Genomic DNA, 13,714 nt, shown 5'->3' on the forward strand with positions numbered 1-13,714 from the left:
ACTCTCAATGAATGGTGAAGAACCAAGTGGAAGGCCGCCATTGGCCCCACATTTCACAGATCACAGAATTCAGAGGTTTGTGAATCGGCCCCCAACATTACCAGGTTCCGACGTGAGAATAGAAATTGCATATCGCAAGGAACGATGGTTATAAATCAACCCTCGAGCAGGGAAGGGGCGTGATGCGATAAATCACATATCGCACATCGCAAGGTGCAACAATAGAGGATCGGCCTTGATAGGATCAGGTTGCAATTCTGATATCGCAATCTCATATCACACAGTGCAAAGTCCTAGTATATATGTATCCCCTGACTCCGCCAATTGCGATATGCGATGGATCCTGGGTACAATACAATTATGGGTTTCAATTAATAGTTTCATCAGGTACATCGGTTCATACATCACACATCACACAGTGCAGCAGTCGTTATGGAGAATCACGTGGTTCCACTGATTGCGACTTGCGATGGGATATCGGTGACGACAGAATATGGCCACCAATGTTAAAGTCGTCGAGTTCGGCGAATACACTAATTCTTTGCATTATTCTATTGGTTTGAGGTTTAAAGTGAAACAATATGTTTGAACTATTCAATGGCATTTTTTCCATGTATGGTAGGTTTGTTACCTGCGTACTATTCCACACCTGAGAATCTCTGTTTGAAACAACCCGCTTGCTTAAACTTGTCATTTGTTGAAACTGCCCTGTTTATGAAAGTATCTACCCACCAGAATAAAAATGGGCTATCCGCACAACGAGAGAGGGAGAGTAGCAGAGAGTAGCATAGATTTACAGAAATCAAAGCAGCAACACCTACTCTTGGCAGGTGGCCGAAACCTTACCTCAGAAATCAGAAGGTTCTGAGAAGGTGCAGAAAGGTTGCTTATCTGAATTGGGTGTTCGGATAGGCGATTATGCACAATTTTTTGCCAGAAAGTCAGTGATGTTGTCTGTCTATAGAGATAGGCTCTCCATTTTTAATATATCTTCCATATTTGAGGTATAAGGGTATTTATGTAAAATCTTCTTGTACTTCTTCTCTTTTCATGTCATTTAGTGAATGAAGGCCTTCCCACTATTGAGCAGGGCCAGGAGATGTAGTCCAAATTGGATGAACTCCATAATAATTTCTCTGTGTCTTGATCTCATGTGTGATTGTGTCTCTTTTATCTTCATTTTATATTCTTATGTTCCATGGTTTTTAAGTGCTTTGTTATATGTAATTTAATAACGCATCCATAGAAAAAAAAAATCTTGGTTCAAGTGGTATCAAAGCACGGCTTAGTTGATGTGAATTGCATGAGTATGCTAACCAAAAATAAGCTTCAAAGGACGTGCATCACAAAGAGGAGACATGGCAGATGTTGAAGCTTGTTGGGAAGAGAAGCAGTCTTGTTGCTGTTAAGAATTGTGAGCATAAATGACCGAGTGTGCAGCCATGGAGAATGGTAAAGAAATGCACGAGACCTTCCTGTGAATGTCCAAAATAGTGGACATCTATGGCACTTATGAGAAGAGAAAAGAGGAGGAGACAGAGAGATCAAAGAGCGATGCATAATCCACATCTTCCGGTGCTTATGCATCTTATTCAGTGCCTTCCTCAAATGAGGAGATTAACCAGGGACTTCAAGAATAGAATGATGAATTAAGAAGGCTACTGCAAGAAGAGAAAGAAGAGGAGAAACGATTGCAGCTTTAGATGTGAGCCACATATCAGGCCCTGGAAGAATTAAAGTGTAATTACCAAAGTCTTCGAGAAGAGAAATAGGAGTAGCAGCGATTGCAGCTTCAGATGTGAGCCACAAATGAGACCCTAGAAGAATTGAAGCACAATGACCAAAGTCTTTGAGAAGAGCTTGCTGAATTAAGGAGGTTTCTACAAGAAGAGGAGGAGAAACAGAGGTTGTTATGCCAGCTGCAAGCTAAAGAAGAGGCCTTGGAAAAGTTGCAGTGTGACCCTAGTGAGGTAAAAAGAAATTCTTCGACTCCGTGTATTGTTCCTGATGATGATTTCTTTGTTTTTGAAAACCATACTACAAGATTTGGGTCCAAACTGTTAAAGAGAATGGGGTATCAAGGAGGCGTCAACGTTAATGGCCAGGGCATCACAAACCCCATCAAAGTAGAGGAATTACCCCGTCAGGTAGGACTTGGGTATGTCAGGAAGGAGGTTTAGGAATGCACCAAAATAACCAACAAACCACCAATAACAGATGTTCAGAAGCCCTCATCAGTTCTTTCCAAATCGACTGTGGAGGTAAAACATGTTGATTTCTCTTCAGTTTCATCTTCACATAGTATAGTTTATGTTGGAAATGTGGAGATACCCATTAGAGGGACAAACATGAGACTCCTTACCAAGATGAGGTACAAGGAAGAATAAGGACTTAGTGTTAATGGCCAAGACATACCTCAACCATTGGAGGTTGAGAAAAGACCTTGATTCGCAAGGTTGGGGTGCACTGGAGGACAATGCTCGAAGATGTCAAAAGCTTCAATGACATTGTTGAAACCATCAAGGAAAAAGGATGATGGGAACACATCACCATAAACCTATGGTAGTATGTATTACAGAGAAGGAGCTAAGGCAAGCTATAATTTCCATGATCATACGAAAGAGAAACAGGAAAGGTATAACAAGTCTCGATATTCTACTGTTCATTTTGGTTACAACTATATTGTTAATAATTAACGAAAATCATGGCATAGAAAAACTTGTAGTTTTTTTGGATTGCATAACCATGTGTTTGCTAAGTGCTGGAGGAGAATAGCAACACGAAAAGGGATGAGGTGTGAAAGACCCTCTCAATAGCAGGCAAGGAAGAAGGTAAATTAGATCTAGAGGAAGAAGGCTTATTGTAGTCATTGCGACAGAGGTGGTCATCAAAGAGCCACGTGTTGGAGGATCCATCCAGAGCAGTGTCGCAAGGACAAAGCATCCATGCATGAACCAGGTGAAATAATTGCTCGACCAGCGAATGCGCCACAAGTAGATGACCCAGTCACTTTGATAAGTGAGAGATGGTTCTTTTAGGTGTGATAGAATGCCATGGATTTATTTTTTTAAATCATGTGTTTCATTTTAAGCTGTGAAAGTGATGATGTGTTTTCCATCACTTGTTGTAGCAACAATGATCTTGGCCTTATTTTGTGTTGCATTTTAAACTGTGGAGTGATGATGTGTTTTCCATCACTTTTTGAAGCAACAATAGTGTTTGGACCTATTTTTGTAAATCATGTGTTGCAATGATGATGTGTTTTCCATCACTTATTGAAGCAACAATGATTTTCGGCCTTGTATTGATAACTGGAGTATTGTTTCCATTTTTATGTAAACTTGACCACAGAGTATGTGTTATAAAATCGTGGCAAGTATGGGATGCTTGGCTTATTTTTGGTCATATAACAAAACATGTAATTTGCAAGATATTGTACGATAGGTTTAAAGGGGATGCAGGTGTCTGCTCATCGCTTATGGCTCTGAAGGACAAAGGTGAAGGAGAAGGAAGTATGACCTGTTAGGAAACTTATGGTGCAGAAAATGTACATAGAAGTTGCAAATTATTTAATGCTTTTGGAGGACCAAAAGCTTCTCTTAGTGGGGAAGATTGATCCAAGAGGATCCAAGAGGACTGTAGGAGGATCCAGCAGTATTGATCCAGGAGGATCTAGGGATTGATCCAGGAGGATCCAAGAGGATTCATCCAGGAGGATCCATGAAGATTGATCCAAGTGGGTCTCCAAAAAGTACCATTGGTATGGTAAAAAGGCTGAAAAATCAAAGTGGTATAATATTGATAAACGTATCTTCAGATCAAAGTGCTCGTCACCCTGATTCTAACAGTACGAACAACACTCAAATCCGAGCTCATATGAGGAAGTTAGTGCAAGTCAAAGTCCAAGTTTGACTTGGACAAGTGGCAGGAGAAGATGACATGGAAGAACTCTCAACGAATGGGGAAGCGCCAAGTGACAAGCCTCCATTGACCGTACATTTCACAGAGCGCAGAAATAAGAGGTTCATGAACCGGCCCCCAACATTACCAGGTTGCGATGTGATAATCGCAATCGCAAATCGCAAAGAACAATGGTAATAAATCAGCCCCTGAGCAGTGAAGGGGTACGATGCGATAAATTGCATATCGCACATCGCAAGGTGCAGTGGTACAGGATTGTCCCCAGAAGGATCACATTGCGACTATGATATGGCAATTACATATCGTAAAGTGAAAAATGTCGTTATATTTGTACCCTCTGGCTCTGCTGATTGCAATATGCGATGGATCCCGGATGCGATACAGTTATGGGTTTCAATTGATAGTTTTGTCGGGTCCGTCGATTCGCAATCACACATCGCACAGTGTAGCAACCATTATGGAGAATCACCATGGTTCCACCGATTGCGATTTGTGATGGGATATCGGCACTGATAGACTATGGTCACCGATGATAAAGCCGTCAGGTTTGGGGAATACACTCATTCTTTGTATTATTCCGCCGGTTTGAGGTTTAAAGTGAAACAGTTTGTTTGAACTATTCAATGGCGGCTTTTCCATGTGTGGTAGGTTTGTTACCTGCGTACTATTCCAGTCCGAGAAACTCTGTTTGAAACAACCTACCTGCCTAAACTTGTCATTTGTTGAAACTGCCCGGTTTATGAATGTATCTGCCCACCAGAATAAAAAGGGGGCTATCTGCACAGTGAGAGAGGGAGAGAAATGTAGATTTACAAAAATCAGAGCAGCGGCACCTACTCCTGGCAGGTGCCTAGAACCTTGTTTCAGAAATCAGAAGGTTCTAAGAAGTTGCAGAAATCCCAATTATCCATATTGGGTGTTCCGATAGGAGATTATGCACGATTTTTCGCCAGGAAGTCAATGGTGTTGTCTGTCTCTAGGGATGGGCTCTCCATTTGTCATCTATATTCCAGATTGGAGGTATAAGGGTGTTTATGTAAAAGCTTCTTGTACTTCTTCTCTTTTCATGCCATTTAATGAATGAAGGCCTCCTCACTATTGAGCAGGGCCCGGAGATGTAGTCCAAATTGGATGAACTCCGTAATCAATTCTCTGTGTCTTGATCTCATTCGTGATTAGGTCTCCTTTAGCTTCGTTTTATATGCTTATGTTCCATGGTTTTTAAGTGCTCTGTTATATGTAATTTAATAACGCATCCATAGCAAGATATCATGGATCATCCGACCTTCCCCAATTGTACAGTGCACAGTTCCAGCCCTCAAGCTGCAACCTTGTCCCTTGCCATTGTGCAATGTGCAGTTCCTAAGTCGCAGGACTACACACTGCGCAGTTACAGTGCTCAAGAACGGACCTTGGTCCCCATAATTGCACAATCCAATCCTCCATCCTGGCCTTAACTATGCATTGTGCAGTCTCTAAGCTCAAGCTAAACCCTTGAGCTCTTGAGCTATGTGATTACGTAGTCACCCAACCTCCTTTGCCTCCCAGAACTACACAATGGGATGAACTAGTGCCCATCCCCTTAAACTGTCACACTAATCTCCCAGACTATGTAGTTTCCTTCCTTAGTCTAGCTTGGACTATGGATTGCATGGATCAAGCTTCACATGTGAGCTCCTAAACTATGTAATTGTGTAGTCATTGAGCCTCTCTCCCAACTTGCAATCCGATTCCATTTGAGACATTGGATCAACATGTGCCATCTTAGACCAGGGGTTTTATCAGACTAATGTCATCTCATCATGAGTGAATTGGAGATGCAGGTACTTTATAATTAATAATTAAATGTAAAGGGAAGGATGTTGAAAGACACCTGTGTAGTTGATTATGCAAGTTGATCAATCAAAAGAAGAAAAAAGGGACACCATTTTGCGGCCAGAACTCAAGACTTGATATCATTAAAGACTCCTTACCTCTAAGCCATAAGGAGGTGGATAGAAGAGCATCCTCAAGAAGACATGTAGCAAGCAGTAACAAAAGTGTCTTGATATTTCCATGTCATAAAGAAGTCCATGTCAACAGTGTCATGTCATGTCATATCATGGGTTGTCATATGCCACATAGTCATTGTGGCTTATGTAATTATCTATTCAAAATGTATTGTAAAGTGGAAGTCCAAAGGGCACATTCAAAATATGAAGAGTCATGTCAAGTCGAAAAGTCGTAAGAAGTCAAAGAGGCACGAGGGTAGTCAAAGGGTCACAAGGAAGGTGAAGCATCACCTCATTGGTTATATATACACCTTCATTGTATGAGAAAATAACTTTTCATCTTGGCTCCTCCTGTAAAGCATTAGAGAGACAATTTGGCTCTTTTGGGGAGCAAGGACTAGCTCCAACGCCCCACTATTGGAGCTAGTGGTGTTCATTCTATACATGTATCTTGGAACTTTTACTTAACATAAGAAGCCTCATGGCCAACATGTTCTTCATGCATGGATTATGAATATTTGTAAGACTATTCTGTGGATGTTTGTAATTCATGTTTTCTTTTATATGTGCTAAAGTAGTTGAACTATTTCGGTTATTTGAGTACTTATCATATTGAAAATGTGTTGTAATAGTTAATATTTATGTCACATCCTTGTGGACTATTCCACTGGATATTAGACCAATATCTCTTGTTGATTGGTTGTATTGACTGTCACATCTTTGTGGACTATTCCATTGGATGTTAGACAAATATTCTTAGTTACATGTGTCTCTACTAGGGTGGTACTATTACCTCTCTCTTAGAGTCTCATTTTATTTTCTCCCTCCATAGTAGAAGAACCTTGACAAGCTTACAATGTAACACTCACTAGGCACACTCGCTTTTCGAAGACATATTTGAATTCCTCTCTCTTGTTGATAGTTAGCCAAGGAAAATCTTTAAGAAACCATAAATCGTGCCATATTCTGGATGGGACTTCTATCCAAAGAGTGTGAGGTTTAATTGGGAGCACATATTGAGTAGACCCCTTGAATGTTGGTGGGTCCAACACGTCAATAGGTCCATAAATAGATATCTAGATAAATATCAGAGAGAAAGCTTACTAGTAGTTTGGTCACTACAAGCTCTATAACATGGCTAAAGAAATAAATGCGCCTCCTCTTCATATGCTCTCTATTACAAATGCCTCGACCTCACCACGATAAAAAGGAAATATCAAAATGTGGCAGCATTGTAAGGGTCTTTAGATGTACATTTTTCATCATAATTATGTATGTGTAAATGTTAGCAATTCTTGGTAAATGTTTATAGGTGGTTGAGAGTGGGTACAAGAGCTCTATCGACATTCATTATGTATAAGTATACACTAAGATCAATGCAAAATTGGATTAGAATTCATTTCCAAATTCTTTTGCATATAGTGTACTCTGGCACATGTATGTTATTTCTTGTTCAATTATATCCTACTCTTCCTCTGCATATTGTATATTTATGACATTTTGGAGTCGATGCCACTCCATTTGGTTGGGTGACAACAACAACAAATGGAGGTGGTTCGAACGTGTGAGGGAAAAGGATCGAATTAAAGAAGCTGCAAGTTAAAAATTTTCAAAGGATGCAAGTTGGGGTCTGTACATGTTCATGACGTGCCAATGTTGATTTAGAAGACCTCCAGAAGAAGACGAATTTGCAAAAGAAAAAATTATGTTCATTGTAAAGAGGAAAATTGAAAAGCATGAATGAGAAAGATCGAATGTTTCTATGCAGAACTGAGGACATGTTTGCTCTCTAGAAAGCTTCTTATGAATATCAAGGCTCATGGAATAAAATAAATATGATTGTTTGGAAGTGGAATAGAAAACAAATTCCTCTTACTGAGTCAAAGAATGGGATCACTTAAGATGAGTTTGCAACATGGGTGATCCAGTTTTTTTATTTGTCAATTAAATGGTTCACCCCAAATTTGTAGTTGAACCTTTGTCCTATATTTAACCACCAACATAATGCTTTTATCTCTATTCCTATCACATTGTTACAACTCCTCTCAATGCAGAAAATCAACAGATGAAATGGGGCATGGTGCCAAATTTCTTTGCAAAGGACCCCCTTTGAGAATGTGACATGTATATACATCTGTCTAATGTTCACTCACAAGATGTAACCTTTTGGAAGTCGGCGTATTCTTATGATGCTAGCTTATAGATCATGGAGACTGAAAAAAGGAGGACTTCAGCAACAATTTTGGGCCACCAGCCTGTTAGTCTAGCTAACTTCGGGACCAATGGAAGAGTGCCTTGGAAGATTGTGATCAGTCTACTATGTTGAAGACAAAATTTTATTTTTTCTAAATTCTTTGTGAAGTGATTGACTATACATATTTATGGTTGAGTTGGATGTAGAAAATAACAAAATGATGCATAATATAAATTTTTATGTCTCCGGATATTGACAAAAATTAAAGAGAACAGAACGTGGAGCAGAGGACTTGCTCTTCTCAGTATTACAAATCACTTAAATAAGATTACATTGGAAACATTAGTAATTAGAATTATATGCTCATATATTGTTTAAAAGAGGGAATTAAAAAAAAAGGATCTACATTTTTTTTTTATAAAAAAATATGTATTGTTTCAATCGATTCTAGGAATTGTGATTTCTTTTGTAAATGCTTTTGTGAAAGTTTCGCCCTTGTGAAAGTTTCTAGACTCATTTGTTTGTGGAAGCCAAGCAGCAACGTCATTTTTATTACAGTTAGATGCAATGTTTATAGTTTTTTTTTTCTTTTTGATTCGTACTGAGCCAACACTCAACAAATGGGAAAAGCTAAGAGGCTTCCCTTGTTTTCATAAGAAAAGACAACCAAGGAGGCTTGGGATACCCTTGAGAGAATTTTTTGTGCAAGGGGGAGCACTAAAGTTGAAGATGAAGGTGGATCTATAGTAGTAGATCTACATCGAGATGAAACGTTTGTTCAATCCCTCTATGCACAAATGTAAGTGGATGAAGATTTTGTATATATAGCAACAAAGCTTTCTATCAAAAACTTGGTGATTCCAGCAACAAAGCTTGTTGATGACAATATGACAATTCTAGCAATGGAGATTGCTGATGAAGATTTGGTAAATCTAGCAACAGAGCTTGCTGATGAAATTTTGGTGAATCCAGTAACAAAGCTTGCTGATGAAATTTTGGTGAATCCAGCAACAAAGCTTGTTGAGTACAATGAAGATGCCATTGAAGCAGTCAATGCTATGGTGAATCCACAAATTAATATTGCTAATGTAAATTTTGATGAAGAATTGTTGGCTAATAATGAATGGTTGGAAATGATGAAACAAAAATATCATATTAACGTGATGCTAATTGGTGAGACAATGAAAGACAACTTGTTTGTAGCAGCACAAGTTAGTAAAGAAGTCAGAGATACAGAGATAGAAATAGAGGAAATGGCAAAGAAGGAAGTCCACAAAGAGAAAACAGAGACAAAGACAAAAGTAGAGCTGGAAGTGCAACAGAAGGAAGCTTTCATTACAGAGTAGAAGGAACAGAACCAATGTGGTTCTCCAAATATTTTTAATTCTAATCTTTATTTCTAGTGTACAGGTACACAAAATGATTATGAAGAACAGTTAAATTTCCTTGAAGCATGGATTGCAACACCATGCCTTAAGAAATTCTGTAGAGACGAAGTAGAAATGAACCTTGAAGACAACATGCATGATGAACAAATTAATGAAAATTTCAGGTATTGGAGTCTTGACAATATGAAATTGTATTATGGTCTTATGTTGCAGCAGATTGGTGTTGAAAAGAGCACTACAGAAGATAATATGTCGCAGCAGCCCACATAGAGTTGTTTTTTGAAGAAGTCCAAGATATGCTTAGACAACCTCGAAGAATGGAAGGCTAGAAGACATGCACCATCAAATAAAGAAACTGAGACTTGAAGGATACAACAAAGAGAAAAAGTTGAAACAATTTAGAGGTTATATGATCTCGAAAAAGAGAGGAAGAGAAGTTGAAGTCAATTTTTAAATTGTAAACCTAGGCAAGTATCTTAATTGAATTTTATGTGGTTGTAATTAAGAGGGAGTGTTGAAGAATCTAATCCCAACCACCTGTTAGGTGTCAAAATTGTCCCTCCAAGTGTCCGAGTTCAGTTTGAGTGAGTCCAGTTTAAGTCAAGTTTAACTTCAGTATTTTATTACTGATGTTTCTAATGTAATATTATTTAAGTGATTTATAATATTGAGAAGAGCAAGTCCTCTACTTACATTTTGTGCTCTTCAATTTTTGTCAGATATGAAAGTCATGAGAACATTTTTTGCAGTGTCAACTGTTTCATGAGTATTATTATAGTTCTAGGTTGGGTTGAATTTGGTCAAGCCGACTTGGATGACATGCAAACCAAAGAGAAAGTAGACGAATTTTGCTTGAGGAAGTTGCTTTACTAAAATTGTTGTCATGACATCATAGAATGAATATTTTTCAAGCTTCATCTTCATGTCATGGTCGGTCATGTACTTCATTGTGGCTTGTCTCCTCCATTGGAGGCACAGTGGATCTATGATCACTGTTGTTTGTTGTTCAGCTAATTGCACACAAATTTGAAAATGAGTTGTTGGTAGTGACTTAATATTTCAAGTGATATTTTCCCTGGTGTAGAAATCAACTTCATATCAATTGTGGTCGACTGCTCGAATGCTGCCCAGTTGCATCACTTATGCTCTTTTTTTTTAATCGACGAAATTGATGCCACGTATGGAGATAGCTTGTTTTAATTTCTTAACTCAAAGATGCTTGTTCTAGAGTCTTATTTATCACAATGAGACTTGTCAACTTATCCATTGACATGCATTCTTTTAGAATGTTTGGGCGACATCGATCTATTTAATGTTATAGCTTTGGCTATATCACAAGTCATGAATGAATTCATTTGTAGGAACCTTAATTTGCTAGATGACGAGTTGGGTCAAACCAACTACGGAAAAATAAAATGGCACAACTGGTTGATTCGAACTTTATCTATATGTGAGTCCACGGTTATGGTGAGAAAAACGAAGGATTGTTGACACACCAAGTTATTTTAAACAATGTTGGTTATGGCTGCATCGACTTAATTAAATTACAACCCTACCTGATTGTTGAAGTGGTATTTCGATATCAATTAAAAAGCTTTGACTTCAAACATTTGATGACCGCTCACCGCTTTATATTATCATGGAGTTCTCCAAACTATATGAATTTTTTTAGGAACGGATCATTATAGGAATTAGATGAAGGATAGAATCAAATTTCATTTTATGAAGTTAGTCTAGTGTTTCTCGACATCTGGTCGACCATAACTGTGTTAGAAAAATTCAATGAGTTTAAGAGTACAATCCCCATATATTATTAGAAAACAAATAGCGTCAACAAAATATTGCAGCATCATGTGTGAGAAGATTTTGTAGGAAATCCAAGAACAAAAAATCATATAAGCAGAAGACAAAAACAGATGAAGCAATAGCGATGGTGTAAACATTATGTCTTCCACCCATATGAAGATTGCAAATTATCTTTTGGATTTTGGAAGAATAAAAAGAAGATGGCTCTTATGTAGATGTTTTACTCATTTTTAATTTGAGGACTCCCCAGAATAATAGTCACGCGTTCAACCCGTCTGTAGAGAGAGGGAAGAGGACGGCCTAGACTAGAGAGGAGTTACCGATGATTCTTGGTTGGAGTAACAATCTATATGGTTGAAAATACTACAGAGGATATGAACCGTGGAGATTTGTAAGAAGTGGTCATCGGATATGAAGAAGTCATAGTAAGCCTGGTATACGTGCATTTTCCTACCCATCTCGCGGCTATTGCAACTGAGTTACCTATACGGATATGCATGTTCGATTCACAATAAGGATGCTTCTACAAGAAATAATGGTCCAAGACATTTTGCATGGCATTGGGGTTGGGGAGATGTTGTAAAGGTCTTTAGATCTATTCTTTTCACCATAATTATGTACATGTAAATGTAAGTAGTTCGTGGTAAATGTTTATAAGTGGTTGAGAGTACACTAAGATCAATGCAAACTTTGATTGGAATTCCTTTCCCAATTCTCTTGTGTCTAGTGTACTCTCGCAAATGTATGTTCTTGTTGTTCAAATATAGTATGTTCTTCCTCTACATATCATATATTTATAACAGACAGTGATAGCTTAGGGTCCCATCATAGCCCAAAGTATCCCAGAAGTAAATATAGGCATGGAAGTATACACTCTAACATTTCCACAACTTCCATTCAAATATCTTTCTGTCGAGCTAGGATTAAACCTGGGTGCCAGAGGTTCTGCTTCCTAAATTCGAGACTATAGGATCTCAAAGTTGAAAATAATTAATATTATTTTGTATTAATGGAGAAAATGGCTACATAGTTGTAACGTTCTCCCTAGTTTAGGATTAGTTCCTAAAGTTTAGGGGTTTGGTTGCAACTTCCTAATTCCTAGTATTGTATTTAATGATGTAATATTTCATTGATAAATAATAGAGTGTACGAGAGTGATCTCTCTTTTTTGAGTGTAGTCTCCAGGTGCAGGCCTAACCTGTGAGCTACATCTCCTTCTTTTTCAATTATGTTCACATTTTATCTTGGTATCAGAGCTCAGATTGGGTGAGCCTGATCTTGTATCACCTCTTGTGACTGAAGTGCCTTTGTGGCCAGCTTGCCTTGTGGCAAAATTGCCTGTGTGGTTTGAGGTGCCTCTGTGGCCGCATGTACACAAGGAGCTTTGTGCTCAATTGAGCAGGTGGACTGCAGAACACCTGGCTCGGACTGGATGTTTTTTATTTTTCTGAAGAGAAGGAGATTGGCGCAGTTTTAGCACTGACAGTAACGCCAGGAAGGGGACTTCGCATGGCTATTAGGATATTAATCACGCCAGAGCGCCAAAATACACGATTGGCATGGAATTTCACGAAAAAATCGCACCAGCAAATTTTACTCTAAGCGATTTTTTCTTGGCGCGGATTTTTCGCTCAGGAACACACCAATACGCTCGGGGACGTGCCAATCCACCTTCAAGGAGATCTGCGGGAAGCCTCATCTTCGTTTGGTGATTTTCAAAGGGATCAGATTGGAGAAGTTGCAGATCTATCTGGGAGAGGCAGATCGGATCAGTTTTTTATCAGATCGATTTTTTGGCTATATTGAAAAACAACGGATTTGCTCATCGGAGCATGACTGATTTTGCTGAGTTGTTAGATATTGGCAGATCTGAATCAGTGACAGATTGATTTGGCAGGTATCTATTTTTTGTTACTGTTGGGTAGATTCATTTCTTAAATCTAATCAGAATGAGTAATACGATGGAATCTTACCTCCACAAGTCTGGAAAACTCGATGGATTTAACTTCACGAACTGGAAGTTTAAGATCCAAGCCTTGCTTGAGGGTGCGAATGCTTGGTCCATAGTTACAGGTGATGAGCAAAGGGTAAATGCGGGGGCGCAGGAGCAAGACTGAGATAAGCCGAGAGAACAAGGTAAAAGTTTTGCTGAAAATGTCTGTGAAGGACAACGTTATTCCGCACATCAGAGACAGTAAAACGTCCGCGGAGATCTGGATGACCATCAAAAGTCTGTATCAGACCCAGAACACAAGCTGAGTTATGGCACTTAAAAGCAATCTATTTTCGATGAGGATGAATGAAAATGACACTGTTGCTACATTTGTTGCGCAAATCAAAGATGTAAAAGATGCATTGGGGAACATCGGAGAGGCGGTGTCTGACTTTGATCTTGTCTCAATCACACTGAACGG

The sequence above is a fragment of the Pinus tabuliformis genome, chromosome 7, assembly GCF_031772625.1.
Source record: "Pinus tabuliformis cultivar Carrire ecotype Pingquan chromosome 7, CPIR1, whole genome shotgun sequence".
In the NCBI taxonomy this organism is placed as follows: Eukaryota; Viridiplantae; Streptophyta; class Pinopsida; order Pinales; family Pinaceae; genus Pinus; species Pinus tabuliformis.